Source organism: Schistocerca serialis, chromosome 7 (genome assembly GCF_023864345.2).
Source record: "Schistocerca serialis cubense isolate TAMUIC-IGC-003099 chromosome 7, iqSchSeri2.2, whole genome shotgun sequence".
Taxonomy (NCBI): Eukaryota; Metazoa; Arthropoda; class Insecta; order Orthoptera; family Acrididae; genus Schistocerca; species Schistocerca serialis.
Genome location: NC_064644.1, coordinates 339,860,972 through 339,883,774, shown reverse-complemented (window position 1 = coordinate 339,883,774; position 22,803 = coordinate 339,860,972).

Below are 22,803 nucleotides of genomic sequence, written 5' to 3'. Positions count from 1 at the left end.
CAGAAAACTCTTTCTCCTCATAGACGCATTCTTTGTACCTGGCTGCACTCTCTTCTGCGTTCAATTGTGGTATTGCCATTGCACTTTTAACTTAACGCTCTTGCTTTTAGTTTCAGTGAACTTTTTTAACTTTCTTATATGCTTAGTCAGTCCTTCTGACAATCATTTAGTTTTCAGTTTCTTCATATTTTTATTGCAGCCATTTCACCTTAGCTTTCCTGCACGTCCTATTTATTTCATTCTTAAGTGGCTTGTATTTATGTATTCTTGAGTTTCGCTGAACATTACTGTACTTCTTTCATCGATCAGCTGAAGTGTTTCTTCTGCTACCACTGGTTTCTGCACAGTTACCCTCTTTGTATTTATGCTTTTCTTTCCAGTTTCTGTGATTGTCCTTGTTGGAGCTGTCAATTCCTCTTCAACTAAACTGCCTACTCAGCTACTCCTCCTCGCAGTATCTGTAGCCTAAGAGAACTTCAAACGCACCTCTTCATTACTTTATATTGCCGTATCCTACCTCTGTCTGCATTGATTCTTCCTGACTAGTCTCTTAAACTTCAGCCTACTTTTAATCACAACTAAATTGTGATCTGAGTTTATATCTGCTCCTTGGTACGCCTTACAATCCAATATCTGATTTGGAAATCTCTTTCTGACCAAGATGTAATCTAACTGAAATTATCCCATACCTCCTGGCGCTTCTCAAGCATGTCTCCTCGTCTTCTGATTCTTGAGCATAGTATTCGCTATTCCTAGCTGAGATTTATTGCAGAACTTAATTTTTCTCCTCTCTCATTCCTAGTAGCAATCCCACATTCTCCCGTAACCGTTTCTCCGACTCCTTCCTCTAAAACTGCATTCGTATCCCCCTTGCCTATTAGATTATCATCTCCCCTTATGTACTGAATTACCAGTTCAGTATCCTTATATACTTTCTGTATTATTTCATGTTTGGATTGCAACGTCGGAACGTATGCCAGAACTATCACCATCGGTGTAGGTTTGCTGTTAATTCTGAATGAGAACTGCCCTATCACTGAACTGTTCACAGTAACTCACTCTCTGCCCTACCTCCCTATTCACACGAATGGTACTCCTGTTATACCATTATCTTCCACTGTTGATATTACATTGTACTCATCTGACCAGAAATCCTTGTCTTCTTTCCGTTTAACTTCGCTGATCCCACTATATCTAGAATGAGAATAAGCATTTCCCTTTTCAGATCTAATATTCCTACCACTTTCTAACTTCTGATATTCCACGCCCTAACTCATAGAACGTTATCCTTTTGTTGGTTATTCAACCTTTTTCTCACCGTCGCCTCCTCGTGGCATTTCTGGAGATCTGCATTGGAGACCTAATTTTGAATCTGTTGCCAATGAAGAGATAATCATTACAGTTTTCGAGTACAGGCACGTGTCCAGTGGATAAACATATATCTTAATTCAGTTGCTTTTATTGCCTTTTAAATCATCATACCATTGACCATTGCTGATTTTTCCTCCTTTAGGGGCATTTTTCCACTCCGAGGACAAAAGAGCGCCCTGAACGTCTTTTCGCTCCTCCACCCTCTTTGACAGGGCCGTTGGCTGAATGAGGGGTGGTTTCCTACGCCAATCCCTTCGGCAGTGGCGGGGTTCGAGCCCGGAACCGAGAACGTGTCGTTTAGTAATCAGAGGTGCTACCCCTAGAACACAGGAGCAGTGAGATTTGTTAGTTTATTATAGACTCTCAGAAAGCTGTAAGGAGCTATTATTCACCTTTTCTGACACTTGGCCACGTCTTTAAGCATTGTCCCTGTACAAAGGCTGTGCAAGGGACAGCTGTCAAAATTCCCTGTGATGGGATTTTTCGTATTTCCCGAGCCACTGCTAGTTTTTGTACCTGGTCTGGCTCGACATGTCACCTAGCTGCAAGCTACTGCGGTGCGCCCTGAGACCTGGTCCTGCTAACATTCAGCTGTACAACAACGTTATCTTACCTCGTACCAATAATGGGTGGCCGATTAGCTTGTCCAAGCACTGTAACATCACATGTTGTAGCCTCTTATTACTTTTTCGTCTTGTCTGCTTATTTCTTGATGGGATTTATAGGGATATCAAATAGATCATTAAACTGTTCGTCAATAAAAATGATTATATAAGTAAAGCACGTGACTATTTCACAACTAATAACATGATACAAATCCCTAGAGATTCTACGAATAAATATGCAGCCAAGACAACATGATAATAAAAGCAGCAACAACAAGTTTGCAGATTTTTAAAAGGAAAGACCAAGTATTGAAATGAACCCACGAACAACATGATTATATGGGCAACCAAAGCTACATAAACATCATACACCAGTTTGTTCAGGCTTAATAGTGTTAACTCCACACGTGTCTTATGAACAAGAAATTGAACGGGTTACTCTCAAAATTGCGTAGATTCAGTACAAAAATCACTCTAAAAATTCTGATAAATAGGTCCAAAAAATAAATGACATCAAAATTCAACCTAATGGCAACTAGTATCAGATGTTTGTACATACAGTTTGTCTACGAAACGTATTGTGTTATCTACATTTATGTGCCCATATAAGACATTGTAGTTTAGTGTCTATTATTGCAGCTATAATTCAGTTTTTTGGGATTAATTTAGGTATTTGCTAATATGTATGAGACAGTTGTTTCATCTGGAGACATTTCTATGTAAATGTAAAATTTTTGGTACTGATGAAGTTTTGCTTGTGATTACTTCCACAATTTTTTGTGAGTTCTTTTGTAATATTATTTGGGGATCCTGGATTTTCTGCCAGTTCTTTTATCATTTTATTGTATCACCAAGGATGTTTAAAGTGTAGATGCCTTATACTTCAAAGAAAATCAGTTTCACAGTTGGTAGAATGGGTGTATCTGTAATTTTTTGGACTAATTCTAAGTTCTGTATACTCCTTTTTGTGGTTTTCAGCAATTTTGCAATGTGGTACGAAGGAATGTTTTTTTTTTAATTGATCACTAGTCTCGTTGGGCTATTGTGAACTTCCGTCTTGGACTGGATCATGAATGTTTGTGGTAGAGAAATTCTTTGCATTGTATTTTGTTTCTGTGCTTTTTTGAGTACATTCTTTTGCTTTATAATGTGTTTCTAAGTATCATTTGGAATCTAATAGTTGAACCACACTTTGGTTCTTCATTTTTAAATTATGAGTGGCTTTTTTTAATTCACAATTTTATTTATACCCATGAACACTACACTGTTACTTTGATCAGTTCCTGTATCCATTGCCAACTTCCCTGCAAATCTTTGTTTAGTAACATAACTGTTTGAGCTCTGGTATTATCACCCTCCATTTTTCTAGGAGTCTGATGGGTTTTGATGGAGCCATTAATTTGCTTCACTGCCAGTTCCGTGACAGGCCTGTTTTTGTAGTATTACTTTGTTTATTCCTTCCTATGCTACTATATGTTCTGTTTCTATTATGGTGTTTCTAAAGTCTGCATTTATCAATTTTTTACAGTTAATATTGTGATTGAGACGCTGCTCTACCAGTTATGTTTCCACTTCACTAATTTGTATATCAGTGGGATTCACTATTCTTGTATAAAGTGTATTGTTGAAAGTCTCTCTCTCTGTGTCCGCCCGTCCGTGCGCCAGCACCCGTGTGTGTGTGTGTATGTGTGTGTGTGTGTGTGTGTGTGTGTGTGTGTGTGTGTGTGTGTGTGTGTGTGTCTGTCTGTCTGTCTGTCTGTCTGTCTGTGTGTGTGTTTGTGTTTGTGTTTGTGTTTGTGTCTGTCTGTGTCTGTGTGTGTGTGTGTCTGTGTGTGTCTGTGTGTCTGTGTGTCTGTCTGTGTGTGTTAAAGAGAGAGAGTTAGTTCTGCTGCAGATGTTTTTTTAACAGTTTTATTTCTATTTGTGCTGTTCTATTGACAGTTTCTTTGCTATCTGTTTCCTTTATAACCATGTGGGCTGTGACAATATAATTTTTCAGATAAGCTGCTCTCAGCAGGTGCAAAGTTTATAGTTGACATTTTTACATGCTGTTGCTTAACTTCGTTGCTTAACCATAATCTTCGTGTTTCTAATATCTGTGTATACTGTCTAAGAGTCACTGCTTAACTCAACATAAATTTAATTTCGAATCATATGATAGTGATTCCACTTTATGTTGAATATCGAATTATTTCAAGTTCTGTGAAGTTGCATGAGATTTTTCTACTTGTGTTGTAGGTTAGAGATGGAAGTGCTTAACAGGAAGTAACAATACTGTACATGTCTGCAGCTATTCTTTTTCAGTTGGCTCTTCGAACCATATGTTACTCACTCAGCTCTGCCGCTGACGAACTTCCAGAAAAGGGGTGTATCTTACAAGGGGGCAAGGAGGCGGCAGGGTAGTGGGAGAGAAGTGTGGACGGGAGTTTAGCATGTAGGGGGTAGGGAGGGGAAGGAATGGATAGGAGTGTGACTTAGGAAGGGAGCAGAGATTAGAAGAGAGTGATGATGATGTCATACGATCGTGGGCCACTTTATGTTCAAATTTCCCTCCAGAATGAACGTTTTATTCATACAATATTTATTAGCCTTTTACTCATTTAAGTCATATTTAGCTTATGATTAATGGGCGTTGTTTTGTTATATCTTTGACGTTGGTCATTTATTATCTGTTGCCAGTCTCTGTCACAGCCATTTTCTTTCCATCGATGGGGCTATTTCGAATTTGAGGAAGTTTATGCAAGCATTTTCGTTTATTGTAATTTTTGTTATTCGTTGTTCCCAAAAACCTCTTTTATTCACTGTGTTCCTACTTCCTTTCTTCTCTCCGCTTCGTTTCTGCTTTTTTCCTTCTTGCATTTGCTTAAATTTATGTTTTGTGATGTTTTGTTGTATTTCGTCCTATGCCTCATATGTTGTGTGGCCATGTTTAGTTACTTGATGTTTTTGATAGTTTCCTTGGTGCAGCTGGTTTCCATTATCAGTGGTATTCGTATGATGGTGACACCGAGACGCGTGAACTTGGACTAAGTGATTTGTCATATTATCCCAGTCGTCTACATGCCTACGTCTCCCCTATATTGATATTTTTTCACGAGAACATCCCACAGAATGTAAATGTAGAATTCGAGGACTGACGATTACGCTTTTCATGACTCCAAAAATACAGTATACATATGATGCACCAACAGGCTGTCTTCTCAAAAAAGGTAAGTACCTGCAGAGGCCAAACGTGTCTGTAGAGCAGGTACCTGATGCAGTGAACAACGAAGCCAGTATATAAGCAGAAGCGAGTAGCAATCACTCTGAAGGCAGCAGCGCCGGAGACGCTGCAACTGCCGGTTCCCTGGGGAGGAAGGACTCTGCGGAGTCACAAGGCAGTGGCAGCGGTGGGCACAAGGCGGTCGTTAGCGTAGGACGTGTGCCGCCGCGGTCGCCTCCGCCGCACGGCCTCCGCGGCTCTCGGGGCGTGCCGCCACACTTGGACACGCACCTGCTCCAAACTGCCAGTGGTGTTTCTACAATAACCTGTTAGACATACTGTAACAAGAACAAGTCTACATTCAATGGATTCATAAAATAATCCAAGATCGCAGTTTACTATTCTTACTAGTTTCAGCTAAAGTCATGAGCCATTTGCAGAGCTGTATTACACAGAATACTGCCTATCTCCAAAAGTGCTTTGGCACAAACTGCCACAGGCTGGGAAATATTTTATGTGTGTACGATCATCAATCGGTAGGATGCATCTTCATAGATTTTGTGAAAGCTGCATAGCTAAAACTTGTTATCCACCACAAAAAGAAACATTTATGTTAAATAACCTATAATATATATATATCTACAATATGAACAATAATTATGGAGCAGTGTGTCATCATATAAAAGGAAAAGTTGTCACTACATGTTATTATCAGAGAGACCATCGCATGCACTGTGTAATAACATGGCATCAGTAAATCTCCACATGTGCAGAGTGAGGTAAGAATTAACACATTTTATTTTAGAGACATAGCATCGGGAAACAATATATAATTTTCACTTAATAATATCACAGTGTCGTATCCACACCGCAAGTATTATATTACACAGGTTCCACATGTGCAGCGTGAATATCATGTTTACAGTTAGCCAGGACACATAGCATTGGTGACCAACAACGAAAATGCCCTTATCGTAGCAGGTAAGACACTACACGATGTTATGCGCCAGGTCTTAAAACAAGTCAACGTTCTCCCAGATGGTACTCCTGGTAGAAAATTCAGTGAAGCAGAAAAGCTACGGACAATTTAAAAACTTGTTAAAGTCTAATTCCATTGGGAGCCGTTTGCGCCACGACCGTACTATTTTCAATATACACTGAAGAGACGAAGACACTGGCGCACCTGCTAATATCGTGTAGGGCCTCCTCGAGCTTGCAGAAGGGCCTACTCGACTAATTGTCTGATATAGTGCTAGAGGGATTTGACACCGTGAATCCTGCAGGGCTGTCAATAAATTCGTAAGAGTACAAGGTGGTGGAGATCCCTTCTGAACAACACGCTACAAGGCATCCCAAACTTGCTCAATACTGTTCATGTCTCGGGAGTTCGGTGGCCAGCGGAAGTGTTTAAACTCAGATGATTGTTCCAGGAGCCACACTGTAGCAGTTCTGGACGTGTGGGGTATTGCACTGTCCTGCTCTAATTGCCCTAGTCGGTCGGAATGCCCAATGGACGTGAATGGGTGCAAGTGATGGTACAGGATGCTTACGTACGTGCCATCTGTCAGAGTCGTATCAAAACGTATCATGAGTCCCATATCATTCCAACTGCACACGCCCCACACCATTACAGAGCCTCCTCCAGTTTGAAGAGTGCCCTGCTGTCATGCAGGATCCATGGATTCATGAAGCTGTCTCCATACCTTTACACGTCCATCGGCTCGATACAATTTGGAGCAAGACTCATCCGACCAGGCAACATGTTTCCAGTTTTACAGTCGAATGTTGGTGTTGACGGGCTCAGGCGAGACGTAAAGCCTAGTGTCGTGCAGCCATCAAGGGTAGACAAGTGGGACTCGTCTCCGAAAGGCCAAATCGATGATGTTTCGTTGAACGGTTCGCATGCTGACACTTGTTGATGGCTCAGCACTGAAATCTGCAGCTATTTGAGGAAGAGTTGCACTTCTATGCGTTGAACGATTCTCTCCGGCTATCGTAGGTCTCGTTCTTTTTTTTTCTTGCCGCAGCGATGTCGGAGATTTGATGTTTTACCAGATTTCTGGTACTCAAGGTACATCTTGAAATGATCGTACGGGATAATCCCCACCACATAGCTACCTCGGAGATACTGTATCCCATTGCTCGCGTGCCGACTTTAAGAGCACGTTCAAACTCAAATCTTGATACCCTGCCATTGTAGTAGCAGTAACCGATAAAACAGCGCCACACACATGTCTTATATAAGCGTTGTGACCACAGCGTCATATTCTGGCTATTTACATGTATCTGTATTTTAATACGCGTGCCTGTACCCGTTTCTTTGGCGCTTCAGTGTACTTTCGATGAATTGCAGCATGGGTCGTAAGGATTGAAATCCTTTATTTTACAGATTGATTCCGGTAATTTTGTGACCATCTTCCGTGCAGCCTATTCGAACCTTGTAGGCCCATATCATAATAAAAAAAAAAACATTTAACAATTTATATAAGACGTAACTGTACTGTGATAATTACTTCCTACAGATATCTTCACTTTTACTTCTTACAGTAGATTTGAAAATTCATAAGAATTTTACTTGGATCGGCAATAAAGCTGTGAGGAGGAGTCGTGATTCTTGCTTGGGTTGCTCAATTTGCAGAACACTTGCATGCAAAAGGCAAAGGTCCCGAGTTCGAGTTTCGGTCCGGCACACAGTTTTAATCTGTCAGGGACTTTTAATGAAAATCTGCTGAATTTTTCAGATACTATGCAACACATTGTGATTCGATCGGCTCTGTATTGCTGAAATGAATCATGAAAACTATCGCGTTTCACCGCGGATGTATAATGTCCGAATTACATGAACAGTAACTGAGATATAACTATTCAAATGTGCGCTGCATGAGACTCAGAGCTACATCAAGAGCAATTAATATTCCAAAACAAGCAATCGGTTTCCAGTTTTCAGAGATAAATACGTGATCAAGTGACTGAATAAATTTGGATGAGACAAGTGGCAGAATTAAAATATTTCTGGGTGTTAAATCCTGCCTAGTCGTCAAAGATGGAGTGTCAAGGAAACCTGTTCTCTCGGATCGCTAGAGAACAATTCAAGAAAATCGTGTTAATGAGTTTTACGAGGGCTGTCCAGAAAGTAAGTTACGATTGATCGCGAAATGAAAATCACAGTGAAAATCAGAAATGTTTCATTTGTAACAGTTAGGTACACCTTTCAGCTACTTCTCTACGTAGTCGCCGTTCTGACTCAGACATTCGTCGTACCGTTGTACCAACTTTCCAATACCCTCATCATAGAAGGCAGCCGCCAGTGCCTTCCGCCAATTCTCTACGCTGGCCTAAAGCTCGTTGTCTGCGCCAAAATGTTGTCTTCATAGCCAGCGGTTCTTTTGAGCAGAGATGAAACTCAGTGGGAGACAGTTACGGGCTGTATTGTGGGTAACCAAACATTTCCAATTGAAACGATGCAGGAACATCTTCATTGCCCCTGCAGAATGAGGCTGAGAATTGTCTTGAAGACGAAACCACACGACAGTTATGTAATGTTGGTTCATAGCTTCAGACGAAAATTCTCACCAGGACCTCCTACTTGGCGGGAGACATTATTTTCTATAACATCTTTATGCGCTCACTAAGAGCTCAGGAATGAAAACAGCGACATAATTCTACCTTGAGTCATACTAGAGACTCTGCCCAACACATCTTTGCAAAGCTTTATCGGATTTTCATAGTCGCTTCCATTTCGCGATCAATCGTAACTTACTTTCTGGACAGCCCTCGTATTACGACAAAGGAAATGACAATACTTAACTTTGTGTTAAACAGATGTGTTGCAAGCAAATGGTGACGGGCAAAATAAGAAATCTCTTCAGTGTAACAATTCCAAGTTTGATCTCCATAGAATGTATGAGCAAGGCAATGAGCTTCAACGGACCGTCGTCGTATAGGACGCTATAGAACAGCGGAGGAGGCAGGAGCTTGAACACTTGGAGGGACCGGAAGCTGTAGCTTCAGGGGACGTCAGACTTCCGGTCGTACCCCGCCATGCAGACTTCGCTTTGGCGGAAACGTCCCCCGCAAAACGACCACAAGGGTACGCGTCCACCTCCTGAGGCCCATAGCAAGACGTAGAAGGCGTCGTCTGCTTCGGCATGGGTGGGTTCAACTCCATCGGCAGGACGAGAGGTGACGGAGGAGGCGAAGGCTCCGTCTCCATGTGGTCGTCCTGCAGTGTCGTGATGACACCGTCTCTCAGCTGCTGTGGCTGCGCTGTCCCTCAGATCCGTGAATCTGGAGGAAGAGATACAGAAGGATCACCGTGCACGTAACAGTGGCGTATTTGACTGTGATGTCGGCCCTGCAGTCAGTGTGGGCCTGAAATGAGATACGTGCATGCGCCAAGTCAACGAAGGATCTCGCCTCGCACCCACCATCTGCTGCCGCTAAAAGCCCTGAAAAACATAATATCATGCCGCGCGAAGCGATACTTGCGCCGTATGGTGAGGAGGGTGGAGCACGTGGAGTAGTGTCCAATGGCGGCGGCCGTGAAGCAATTCCGCTGTCGATGGTCCATCTCGTGGATGCGAACAATAGGAGGCGACATACACTTGCATTGCTTGATCGCTGGTGTGTGTGGTGCGATGTTTGGCCATCTGCTGCTTGAAGGTTCTGACAAAACTTTCTGCTTCTCCGTTTGACTGTGGACGGAGCAAGGCAGCAGATGTGTGAGTCTTGAATCTAACTTATTAACTGCGAAATGTATATGGTGGTTGGGTGGTCGTCGATCGGTGTCTAGTATACTATCAAGAGCGAACACATCCTAATCTTTCTCGCCAGAGCATAACATGTAAAACTGTAGATATTAACTAGATGAACTGCTTTATGTTTGGAGTTGTGTAATGCCCGAAAGGCCTTTAATAGAAGGCTTTCCTAATCATCCCACTCCGTATTTAATCCTTTTAGACTGCTGTCAATGAAATTTGCAACACTGCAAACAAACATCATGCTAGGAAGCTCCAGTTAATGAAATCCTGGTGCAACCGCACGAAGTCGGCTGGTGTAACGTCATCTACACTCTGTACAGAAAGAAATTTCGTGCAACCTGTTTTTCATTCAGAATATTAGTTGATAGTGAGAAAATCTTGTTAATCCTCGCATGAGCAGGAGAAACATCTACCAACATGTGACGGAATTTGACAACGGCTGGATCTTACACTATCGAGACTGTGGGTTAGTGTTCCACGACACCGTTGCTCTAGTGTGTCAGGATCCCACGTCTGCCATGCAGAGGATATGGAACGACGTTTTCAGATGGGCCATAGCACCATGCAAGGTATGAGTGGGCTTCATGTCTATAGCACCGAGAGGACAAAAGAAAGCGGTGAAGGACTATGCTGCCACCTTGTAAGCGGAATGGTAGGTTTTAAATTTGGATTACCCGTGAAAGTAATTGCACACATAACCTCGTGTGAGAAAAGTACCCTCTCATATACAAAATTTCGGCTCATGAATCAAATTTAGGAAAGCGACCTGACTTAATGGAATTTATAGAAATTTATCTATCTCGTAGCCACTTCCGACACGAGGGCAATGGCTTACAGTACGCTTATGGGCTTCAGTGATATAAGCAGTCATGTCAATAATCTCACCAAGCATGGAAGTGTTTAATGCGACGTGGCTCGTAGACAGCTGCGGGCAGATGGAGATGTGAGCCCCACACTGTTGTACAAGAGCATACTGATAAGTAATGCCTATGAATTTTTGTGTGAAACTTCTTTTTTTCTTTTTGAGTCATCAGTCTTAGGAATGTTTTGATGCGGAACGCCACAAATTTCTCTCCTGTGCCAACCTCTTCATCCCAGAGGAGCACTTTCAACCTAGGGCCTCAGTTATTTGCTGGATGTATTCCGATCTTTGTCTTCCTCTACAGTTTTTGCCTCCTACTAGTACCATGAAAGCTATTCCCCGATGTCTTAACCCATGTCCTATTATCCTGTCCTTTCTCGTTTCCAGTGTTTTCCACATATTCATCTTCGTTCCGATTCTGCTGAGATCCACCTCATTCTTTACCTTATCAGTCCACATAATTTTCTACATTCATCTGTAGTACCACTTCTCAAATGCTTCGATTCTCTTCTCTTCCGGTTTTCCCACAATCCATGTTTCACTACCATACAATGCTGTATTTCAGACATTCATTCTCAGAAATTTCTTCCTGAAATTAAGGCCTATGTTTGATACTAGTAGACTTCTCTTGGCCAGAAATGCCCATTTTGCCATTGTTAGTCTGCTTTTGATCTCGTCGTTGCTCCGTCCGTCATTGGTTCTTTTACTGCCTCGGTACTTAACTTCATGTACTTCGTGACCATCAATCTTGATGTTAAGTTTCTCGGTGTTCTCATTTCTGCTACTTCTCATTACTTTCGTCTTTCTTCGATTCACTCTCAGTCCGTATTCTGAAGTCATTAGCTTGCTCATTCTATTCAGCAGATCAAGTAAATCTTCTTCGCTTTCATTCAGGATAGCAATGTCATCAGTGTATCAGATTATTCATATCCTTTCACTCTGAATATGAATTCCACTCCTGAAACTTTCTTTTATTTCCAACATTGTTTCTTCGATGTACACATTGAACAGTAGGGCCGAAGGACTTCATCGCTGTCTGACACCCTTTTCAATCCGAGCATTTCGTTCTTGATCGTCAATTTTTATTATGTCCTCTTGGCTCTCGAACGTGTTGTATATTATCCCATCTCTCCCTACAGCTTACCTTATTTTCCCCAAAATTTCGAACATCTTGGACCATTTTAAATTGCCGAACGCTTTTACCAGGTCGAAAACTCCTATGAAAGTGTCTTCATTTTTATTTAATCTTGCTTCCATTATCAACCGCGACGTCAGAATTGCCTCTCTGATGCCTTTACCTTTCGTAAAGCCGAACTAATCATCATCCAACACACAGCCGCGCGGGATTAGCCGAGCGGTCTCAGGCGCTGCAATGATGGACTGTGCGGGTGGTCCTGGCGGAGATTCGAGTCCTCCCTCGGGCATGGGTGTGTTTGTTTGTCCTTAGGATAATTTAGGTTAAGTAGTGTGTAAGCTTAGGAACTAATGACCTTAGCAGTTATGTCCCATATGATTTCACACACATTTGAACCTCATCCAACACATACTCAATTTTCTTTCCCATTCTCCTGTATATTATTCTTATCAGCAACTTGGATGAATGAGTTGTCAAGCTGACTGCGCGATAATTCTCGCAGTTTTCAGTTCTTGCAGTCTTTGGAATTATGTGGATGGTGTTTTTCCGAAAGTTAGATGCTACTCATATATTCTACACACCAATGTGTTGTTGCCACTTTCCCGAATGATTTTAGAAATTCTGATGGAATGTTATCTATCCCTCCTGCCTCATTTGATCTTAAATCATTCAAAGCTCTTTTAAATTCTGATTGTAATACCGGACCCACTATCTCTTCAAAATCGACTTCTGTTTCTTCTTCTATTACATCAGACAAATCTTACCCTTCATAGAGGGCGTCAATGTACTCTTTCCACCTATCCGCTCTCTCCTCTGCGTTTAATAGTGCCATCCCCCGCCGGAGGTTCAAGTCCTCCCTCGGGCATGGGTGTGACTGTTGTCCTTAGCGTTAGGTTAGTTTACGTAGTGTGTAAGTCTAGGGATCGATTACCTCAGCAGTTTGATCCCATAGGAATTAAAAAAAAGAGAAGCGACTTGTATTTCCGTGTTCCTGAATTTCACTGAACATTTTTGTACTTCCGTCTTTCCTCGGTCAACTGAAGTATTTCTTCTGTTACCCATGGTTTCTTCGCAGTTACCTTCTTTGTACCTATGTTTTTCTTTCCAGTTTCTGTGATTCCTCTTTTTAGAGATGTCCATTCCTTTGCGACTGTACTAGCTACTGAGCTATTCCTTATTGCTGTATCTATAGCCTTAGAGAACTTGAAGCGTTTCTCGTCATTCCTCAGTACTTCCGTGTCCCACTTCTTTGCCTATTGATTCTTACTGACTAATCTCTTAAACTTTAGCCTACTCTTCGCCACAACTACATTGTGATTTGAGTCTATATCTGGTCCTCGGTACGCCCTGATTTACGATTTACGAATATCTGTCTGCCCATGATGTAACGTAATTGAAATCTTTCCGTATTACTCGGTCTTTTCCAAGTGTACCTCCTCCTCTTTGATTTTTGAACAGAGTGTTTGCTATTAGTGGCTGAACTTTAATACAGAACTCCATTAGTCCTGCTCCTCTCCCATTCCTCGACCCAAGCCCAAATTTCCTGTAACCTTTTCTTCTATTTCTTTCCCTATAGCAGTATTCCAGTCCGCCACGACTATTAGATTTTCATCTCTTTTTTCGTACAGTATTACCATTTCAATATCTTCATATACTTCCTCTATCTCTATCTCTTCATCTTCGGCTTGTGACGTCAGCTTGTGTACGTGAACTATCTTTGTCGGTGTTGGTTTGCTGTCGTTTCTGATAAGAACAACCCTACAAATGAATTGTTCACAGTAACACACTCTACCCTACCTTCCTATTCATAAGGAATATTACTTCCGTTTTTCATTTTGTGCTGCTGTTGATAATACCACATACCCATCTGGACAGAAATTCTTGTGTTCTTTCCTTTCACTGACAAGTACTGTATGCAGATTGAGCCTTTGCATTTCGCTTTTCAGATTTACTAGACTCTGCACCACGTTTAAGCTTCTGACATTCCACTCCCCAACTCGTAGAACGTTATTCATTTGTTGGTTGTTAAATATTAGTCTCATGGTTACCTCCCCCTTGGCAGTGCTCTCCCGGAGTTTTGAATTCGGGACTATTCAGGAATCATTTGCCAATGGAGAGCTCATCATAACACTTTTTCTAGTACAGGCCGCATGTCATGTCCTGTGGATACACGCTATGCGTCTTTGATGCAGTAGTTTCTATTGCCTTCTGCATCCTCTTACCTTTGAACATTGCTGATTCTTCCGCCTTTAGGGTTAGCTTCCCACCACAAGAACAACAGAGTGCCCTGAACTTCTGTACGCCTTTGACAATGCCGTTGGCAGGATGAGAGTGATTTCTCATGCCGGAACTCTTCGGCTGCCAATGCTGATTATTAATCAAAATTTATACAGTGGCGGGTTTCGCACCCGTGACCGTGGAGGTTACGATTACTAATCGAAGACGCTACCTCTAGACTTCCGAAAGCCTGTTAAATAAAAGAAATTTTACTAACGTTCTGCATGTCTGTTATTCATGTATACACTCTTATTTTTGATCGTAGTAACACTGGCGACGAGTACATTTCTCCCAACGACGGATTATTTTCTTGACTCTGTCACTGTAGCATATTTGACTTCGTTGACGCGACCACAAGCGCACATCTGCTTGCACTGCTTCATCACTATCTAAGTGAAGTCCACTAAGGTGTTCTTTAACTTTTTAGAACAGATGAAAATCGGAGGGGGCCAAGTCAGGACCGTATGGAGGATAATAGATGACTGTCGACCGAAGGCGGCGGAATGTCGTAGATTTCGCAGTGCTCGCTCGTGGTGTGTCATTGCTATGCTGAAAGAGAAGGTGCTCCATGTGCGGACGAAATCATCGAATTCGAAACTTGAGCCGCGGAGGATTAGCCGAGGGGTCTCAGGCGCTGCAGTCATGGCCTGTGCGGCTGGTCCCGGCGCAGGTTCGAGTCCTCCCTCGGGTATGGGTGTGTTTGTTTGTCCTTAGGATAATTTAGGTTAATTAGTGTTTAAGCATAGGGACTGATGACCTTAGCAGTTACGTCCCATACGATTTCACACACATTCGAACATTTTTTCGAAACTTGATTACAGGATGCTGCTCTCACCTTCCGGCAACGCTAAATTGCCCTCTAGCAATAGGGGGCTGAAAATGTGTCCACATGAAGAATTCTGATTCAGAATGCCAATAACGGTTTTTTATTTAAAAACTAAGATTTATCCCGTGAAAAATTCTGACGCATTACTTTTCATCAAGTGCTCGTAAAATGCAAAGAACTTATACACTCCCTGCAGAACAAGGCACTGTCAAATTGTCAGTAGTATCGACGAGAAAACAAAAATTTTTCGGTGAAAAGTTGCAATGAATGGAATGGATACCACTCATTGCAACTGCTTTGATATGACTTGGAGAATCTGTAACTTCCTAGAGAAATATGTAACGTTTGTTTTACATTATTGATCGTTACTTTGTTCCGCCTGTACTATTTTACTGCCATGTCACGCCATGCCAGCGTCTATATTTCCGTCTTCATAGTTCCTCAGGTCACCGATCTGAGTGTCTGACAGTCACGTCACTGTGACACCACAGGTTGTTGCGAAGCCGCTCAACCTTGTGATGCCCGCGCCCTCTGCCATCGGTATGTACTCATCCACCTATCTCTTTGACTGCAGTAAGAAACTTGTAAAATATTACCAATTGCTGACTGTAAATGGTAAGTTTCACATTGGGCGATCGCATAATGAGTGCAGAGTAGAAGTCACCCTATTTCGATTAATAGGAGTGAGGACATGGAAACTCAATTGAGGACACCGTGGATTGAAAACTCATGTAACTGATTTCATGAAAGCAAGAAAATCGTAGTAACTCTTGTACTGCTTGTGCCTGGATATCGCCTCATAAAGGCACAAAGAACCGATATCGACATGTGGGATGTAATTTCGGCACACGAAAGTTACAGCAACTTCTCGATACAAGTGAATAAAATAGCTAAGCCATGACCCATACTTTAGAGTGCCTGCCAGCGGCGGCCGCTCTGACACACACCGCAAAGTAGGTCAGTAGCACTCGGTAGGGTGAGCGGTGATGGTGACGGGCTGGTGAGACCCTGTGACAATGATCGAGATATATATTTTATTGGCTTCACGTACACGTCAAGTCGTTAGCCCTTTGAGGCAGACACGCCCCCATTCCGGCGACCCCGGCAGGCTGTCTCGCAGGTGAACTCTGTGATTGCTGTGGCTGTAACCTGCAGTGGCGACAGCCTACACCCACATGACTCAGCCGCATCTTGCTTTCACCGCAGGCCAAGGAAAGGCTGCCATCCGCAGGAGACGAGCTACTGCCTTCTGGCAGAAGTTTGGCGACGACAGATGCGGACGGCATTTTAGCGGCATCAAATCCGACGTGGACACTCTTGAACAACTGGCTGCAGTTGACAGTGCCCAATCATCTCGTCATCTGGCGTCAACCTGCGATCTTGCTAGTGCTGCTGGACTCCAGATGAACGTGCCTCTAAATTCACAGCTATTTATAAGATCTGAATCGCATTTGTCGCATTAAAATCTCGCTCCCTGTCACGTAGCTCACAATAAGGGTTTTTCCCTGGTGTGGTGACATCGTCCTGCCAGCTACGGCTTTTATCACTGGCTGGTGCAGTTTTCCACTTAGTACCTCTAGTCCGTCTCACAGTACTCTTGTGTACATGTTATTCGGACCTATATGTCGCCACACTTCACATACCGACCAGTGGGTGCTACTGAAATGCTTGGTGACGGTTCCTTCGAAATTACTCCAATTTCTACTACAAATAGGAAGAGACTACATTGCGGATGATTAACAAGATCATACAGCAACTGTACATTTCCTGCGTGCAGGCTAGCCACATCTCACCGTCTCATCGTTTCACGTCCAGCTATGGCGCCATTAGACAGCAAAAAGCTCCTATCTCAAGACAACTGAACATATAAATCTATCCAAGACTCAATCTCAGTGTACTTAAAGCGGCAGGTAGTGTCGCGATTGGGCCGTTCACCTGCAACTCAATGTTCATTTTCTGTTAACCTCACAGACAAGCCCATATGTTACCAGTCTATTCAAGTATAATATCTTGAGCACAAAGTTCCAGCAACTTCCCGGGGAATAACTGAAAAACGGAAAATAACAAATTGTGTTACGAAAGTAGAAGTGTAACTCCCAACTTTCAAAATCATGTATCATCGTTCAAGGAATGGGCACCTTTTTAACAGTCATCCAACTGGTTACTGTGACGGTGTCTGGAGTGGACTGAACCGTCATCACGATGACAAGGATGTAAGTTCTCTCCATACGGTAACAAAGAAAGGCGCGACGATAGTGACATGCTCAATCACAACAGTGATTGCGGCCGTGGCACCACGCAGCCTTTCCAGGCGAATCCTGGTTCACGATTGTTGTATTTGATACTTCTCATCATTCGACAGCGAGATGGACGACACCGCCCACGAAAGGTAAAAGGCGCCGTCGGGTCATGACATGGGCCGAGGATAACAACAGGCTCCCAAGAGGCTGAAAAGCACTTCGAATCGTGCTGCTTCTGAAGTCCTCACTCGGTTACACTTTCGTGACCTGGCTGACCGTCTAACGGATTTCTACTCTAGTAGGTGTCTGCTGCTGTTCTTTCGAGTATTAAAGGATTTGACTCTGGAGTGTCTGGTTTATTTGCAAGAAGTAATCTAGAAAGTATGACGACCATGCACGGACTAATCTTGTGAGCTATCAAGTAAATACAGTGTATCCATACACACCATACGCTGAAACGCCAAAGAAACTGGTATACGCATGCGTATTAAAATACAGATATATGTAAACAGACACACCTACATAGTACAAAAAGTGTCTGGTGCAGTTAGATCCGTTATTGCTGCTCTAATGGGAGGTTATCAAGACTTAAGTGAGTTTGAACCTGGTGTTATAGTCGGAGCACGGGTTGTGGGACATAGCATGTCCGAGGTAGCGATGAAGAGGGGATTTTCCCGTACGACCTCTTCACGAGTGTACCGTGAATATCAGGAATCCGGTAAAACGCCAAATCTTTGACATCGCTGCGGCCGGAAAAAGATCATGAAAGAACGGGACCAACGACGAGTAAAGAGAATTGTTCAACATCACAGAAGTGCAACACTTCCCCCAAATTACTGCAGATTCCAATGCTGGACCATCACCAACTGTCAGCGGGCGAACTATTCAATGAAAATCATCGATATAGGCTATCGGATCCGAAGACCAACTCGTGTACCCTTAATGACTGCACGACCCAAAGCTTTACGTCTCGCTTGGGCCCCTCAACACCGACATTTGACAGTTGATGACTGGAAACATATTGCCTGGTCGGACGAGTCTCGTTTCAAATTATATCGAACCGATGGACGTGTACGGGTATGGAGACAACCTCAATCCATGGACCCTTATGTCAGCAGGGAACTGCTCAGGCTGGTGGAGGGTCCGTAATGGTGTGGGGCGTGTGCAGTTTGAGTGATATGGAACCCCTGGTATGTCTAGATACGACTCTGACAGATGACTCATATGTAAGCATCCTGTCTAATCACCTGCATCGATTCATGTCCATTGTGCATTCCGACTGACTTCGACAATGCTAGCAGGACAATGCGATACCTCACACATCCAGAATTGCTATATGGTGGCGCCAAGAACACTATTTTGAATTTAAACACTTCCGCTGACCACCAAACTCCCCATACATGAAAGTTATTGAGCAAATCTGGCATGCCTTGCAACGTGCCGTTCAGACGAGATCTCCAGCACCTCGTACTCTTACGGGTTTATCGACAGCCCTGAAGGATTCATGGCGTCAGTTCCCTGTATCACTACTTCAGACATTAGTCTAATCCATGACACGTCGTTTTGAGGCTCTTTTGCGTGTTCGCCTGGGCCCTACACGAAATTAGGCAGGTGTACCACTTTGTTTGGCTCTTCAGTGTAAAAACGTATCTGTGTGAGTGTGTATGTTCAATATGTACTTCCTAAACCACTTACTGATCTCAATCAATCTTGGCACAATCAGGCAACAATTGCTGAGGGCCACAACCACCTATCTATCATCATTAAGGAGATATGACTTCACAAACAATGAGATGCGCGAAAAACTTTCGCATTGTGCTTGATGATTAAATTTATTGCTTCTTTTCTCCTAACCCTATTCCCTAGACATTTTGCAGAGAGTACCCTCACATGCCGCTGAATGTACTTACAAAATTATATGATGGTATGACACATAGTTTAGGACACATGACTTCATAAACACTGGAGTGCGTGAAAAACTGCCGCATTGTGCATCACGTTTAAATTTATTATTTCTTCGTTACTCACTCAAGTCACTGACAATACGTACGATTACATCTCCCAACACAAACACTGAGATACGTGGAAAAATGTCGCATCATGTATCAACTTTTAACATGTTTATTTTTTACTACAAGAACACTCCGAACACTCCTATAGTCGAACCAACATAAGGAAATCCCTGAGACCTGGCAGCGCTTTTGACAGATTTCAATTGCGAAGCGCAAATGGCTGTCGGCCAAAACAATAGCCAACTATGAGGCTTGAAGAGGCGTTGGCACAGAGACAAAACCGCGTTCTAGACACGCGAACCAGCTGCGTATAGCGTACAGAAACTGAGCGGGATACTTGTACGACTGTTCCATAGTTCCAAAGATGTTTTCAAGAACAGATGGAAATGAAATTTTTTCAACGGTACACTACAAAGTTAATCCTGTGTTTTCGTTTCTAAAACTGGCAAAAGGAGTACCCCGGAAATGCCGGATTCGTTAGACAGTCCACAAGAATTCGTGTGTAATAGTATCCTTGTGTGAAGACCCCCACGAGAACGAACTTTGCCAGATTGCACTTGTCATTGTCATCTGGACCCGTCACTTGATACGGTACGAGGTGCCACTGGATGTACCGTAACGTCACTTGTGGGTGGCGCATCTGGAATTTAGGACACCAGCTGATGTTTTATGAATGGCAGTTCCTGCCTATGGTGAAGGGCTCTGTGACGTTCTCTTTCGATACGACAATGGAAGACTGCTTTTTTTACCTGTTGGCCCGATTTACGTCGCTACAGATGATGTTCGACAGTAGCCCTGGCCACCACTTAATACAGATCTCTGACTACTAAAGTCATCTTGTTACGGGTTTTCAGGCGAACGACACTCTGCCACTCGCTAGCCATTGACACTAATGAACTCTGACACAGAGTTGGAGGATCATTGAATGACGCACCCTTAACTGTCTTTCAAGTTTATTTTTCTTCGACTCCCAGCCCCGTTAGAGCCATTACTGCTATCCAAGAAGGCGGAACATAGTACCTAATTTCGCACCCTGTATGCCAACAAATCGCCTACATAGTTCGTCATTAATTGTCACTAGTCTACGCTCAATATCGTTATTTGCTATATCTCCTTCATTAACAGTTAGAGTTTAATGTTATCGACATCTCATTCCGTCTTGCAATGAAATGCCAGAACCCACAGCATAGGAACTGACCCAGTCGAACGTCACGAGTAGCCCCTGACTCAATGCCTTACCAGTTGCGCCGGAGGAGCAGGTGGACGGCGCAGCCCTCGCCTAGCCTACCCCTGGCCGCACCCTCGCACGGCCTCCTCAGCCGGCCGGCCATCGCCGATAATTCAGACCTAATTCGGGCCCGCGCGGAACAGTTAGCGTGGCCGTCGGCGGGCGCCGTAACAACCCCTCGCAAATTGGACGGGGCTGGGCGGGGTGGTCAGGGGAGTCCCCGCACCTGCAGCGTCATTAGGAGCCGTGTCCCCGCTCCCGTTGGACGCGACTGGACCAACTTCACGGCCCTACCAGGCTCCGCCAGCTACGGAGGCCCTGAAGCGTGGCGCCCCTTCGTGGCGCAAGCCTCGCCTCCTCGACGTTCTGCTGGTTGCCTACCCGCCACACAGCAGGGGCCATGTCGCCTCAGGATAGAGACGAATATGTTCTTCAGTTTTACTCCACGAGCAGTCGTGTTCCATTACTTGTTTGTACACTGCCTGACAGAACAAGTACTAAGTTACAGGCAAATTACGACGAATACAATGTTCCTGAATAACTTACCAACCTGAACTACTGGGATGGCGCGTAAGTTCGTAGCGTTCTTCCGTAAGTTTAATAAACACAACAGACACGCATAACAGAAATTTTAGTTATTAATAATATACTCTCCTGCACTTTTTATAACAGTGCCAACTCCGTGGTCACTTCTCGATTCCGCGACTTTAGAAAACACCTGGTTTTTAAGGGAAGAACTCGTCGAGTCATGTTCGGAGCGCATTTTCGTCCAAGAAGTAAGTTCCTTGAAGATTGATCGACAGAGAGCGGAAAATGTGAATATCTGAGGGCCCACGATCAGGGTAATAAAGTGGTGCTGAATAACTTCCGAAACCCGTTTAGCCTTTTTTGTCACTCTAGCAGAATGCAGGCGGACGCTATCACTGAGTATCATCACAACACGCCGTGTTCTTGGTTGTTGTTCTAGGACTGCGTCTGCAAGACGACTCAGTTTTTGACAATGAGTGTCAGCAGTTATGGCTACACTTGCGGGAATCAATTCGTAGTAGACCACACCGTCACTGTTCTACCAGATGCGTAACATCTTTTGTGGATGCGCTCATGTAAGGATAGTTGGTGCTTTTTTGGGCTCAACTATTTCTTTCTTTTTCTTATGCACGCATAAAGACACCATCACTCGTGGCAAGTAACGACTCAGAATAAGAATGGTGGTCGTCGTTCAGGAGCCAATTGATGACGAGCAAGCAGAGATTCATATATTCTCACTAATTTTTGAGATCTTGGGTTAGAGCATGCGGTACCCAGCACCCGATTTTTGAACTTTCCCCACTGCATGCTTGATCTTGGAATGATCACAGTTCGTCGCATTTCATAGTTCTCGAGTACACTGACGTGTATCATCGTGGATTAATGCTCTTCAGTGACCTTCCTCAGCCGGCCGGAGTGGCCGAGCGGTTCTAGGTGCTTCAGTCTGGAACCACGCGAGCAGGTTCGAATCCTGGTTCGGGCATGGATGTGTGTGATGTCCTTGGGTTAGTTAGGGTTAAGTAGTTCTAATTTCTAGGAGACTGATGACCTCAGAAGTTAAGTCAAATAGCGCTCAGAACCATTTGAACCATTTTTTTTTATCTTCATCAAACACCAACGGTCTTCCAGAACTTGGAGTGTCACTAATGTCAAAACAATCCTTCTGAAAACGAGAAAACCATTTTGTTGCCGTTCTGTATCTAACCACATTATCCTCACACAAGGCGCAAATGTTTCTTGTTGCCTGCACTCCTGTCATCTCTCTACTCAACTCAAATAGAAGAACATGCCGGAAATGTTCCGCTTCTCTACTTCGCACTCCATTTTCTAGCGTCCACAGCTCCACACATTGTATCAAAATGACCAAAATTACATTTTAAATTTAATTTGAACTTCAAACAAAGAATGACAATCGATAAATAAACCTATAGCAAACGGAATAGTACTGCCTTACGCAAGGCGAAACACTGACTTTAGTAAACGCTATATTGTTTAGGTTGTTCACGACGAATTATATCGCATTCTCGGCGTGGCAGCGGTTTCGACGCTGTTTTGCAATCTTGACAAATGCCAACCTTTATTGTACTTTATCAGAATACAGTATGCTACCTTTTTTCTGCCGCTTCCTTAAACAGCCATTGACGAACTACGGAAAGGGCAGCTCCAATACCCAGAACAAAAGCAACATTGCTGCAGTATACAAGCTGAACACGCTTTTCCGGTTTCCACCAAATCAGCTCCTTCGTTTGCTGACCATC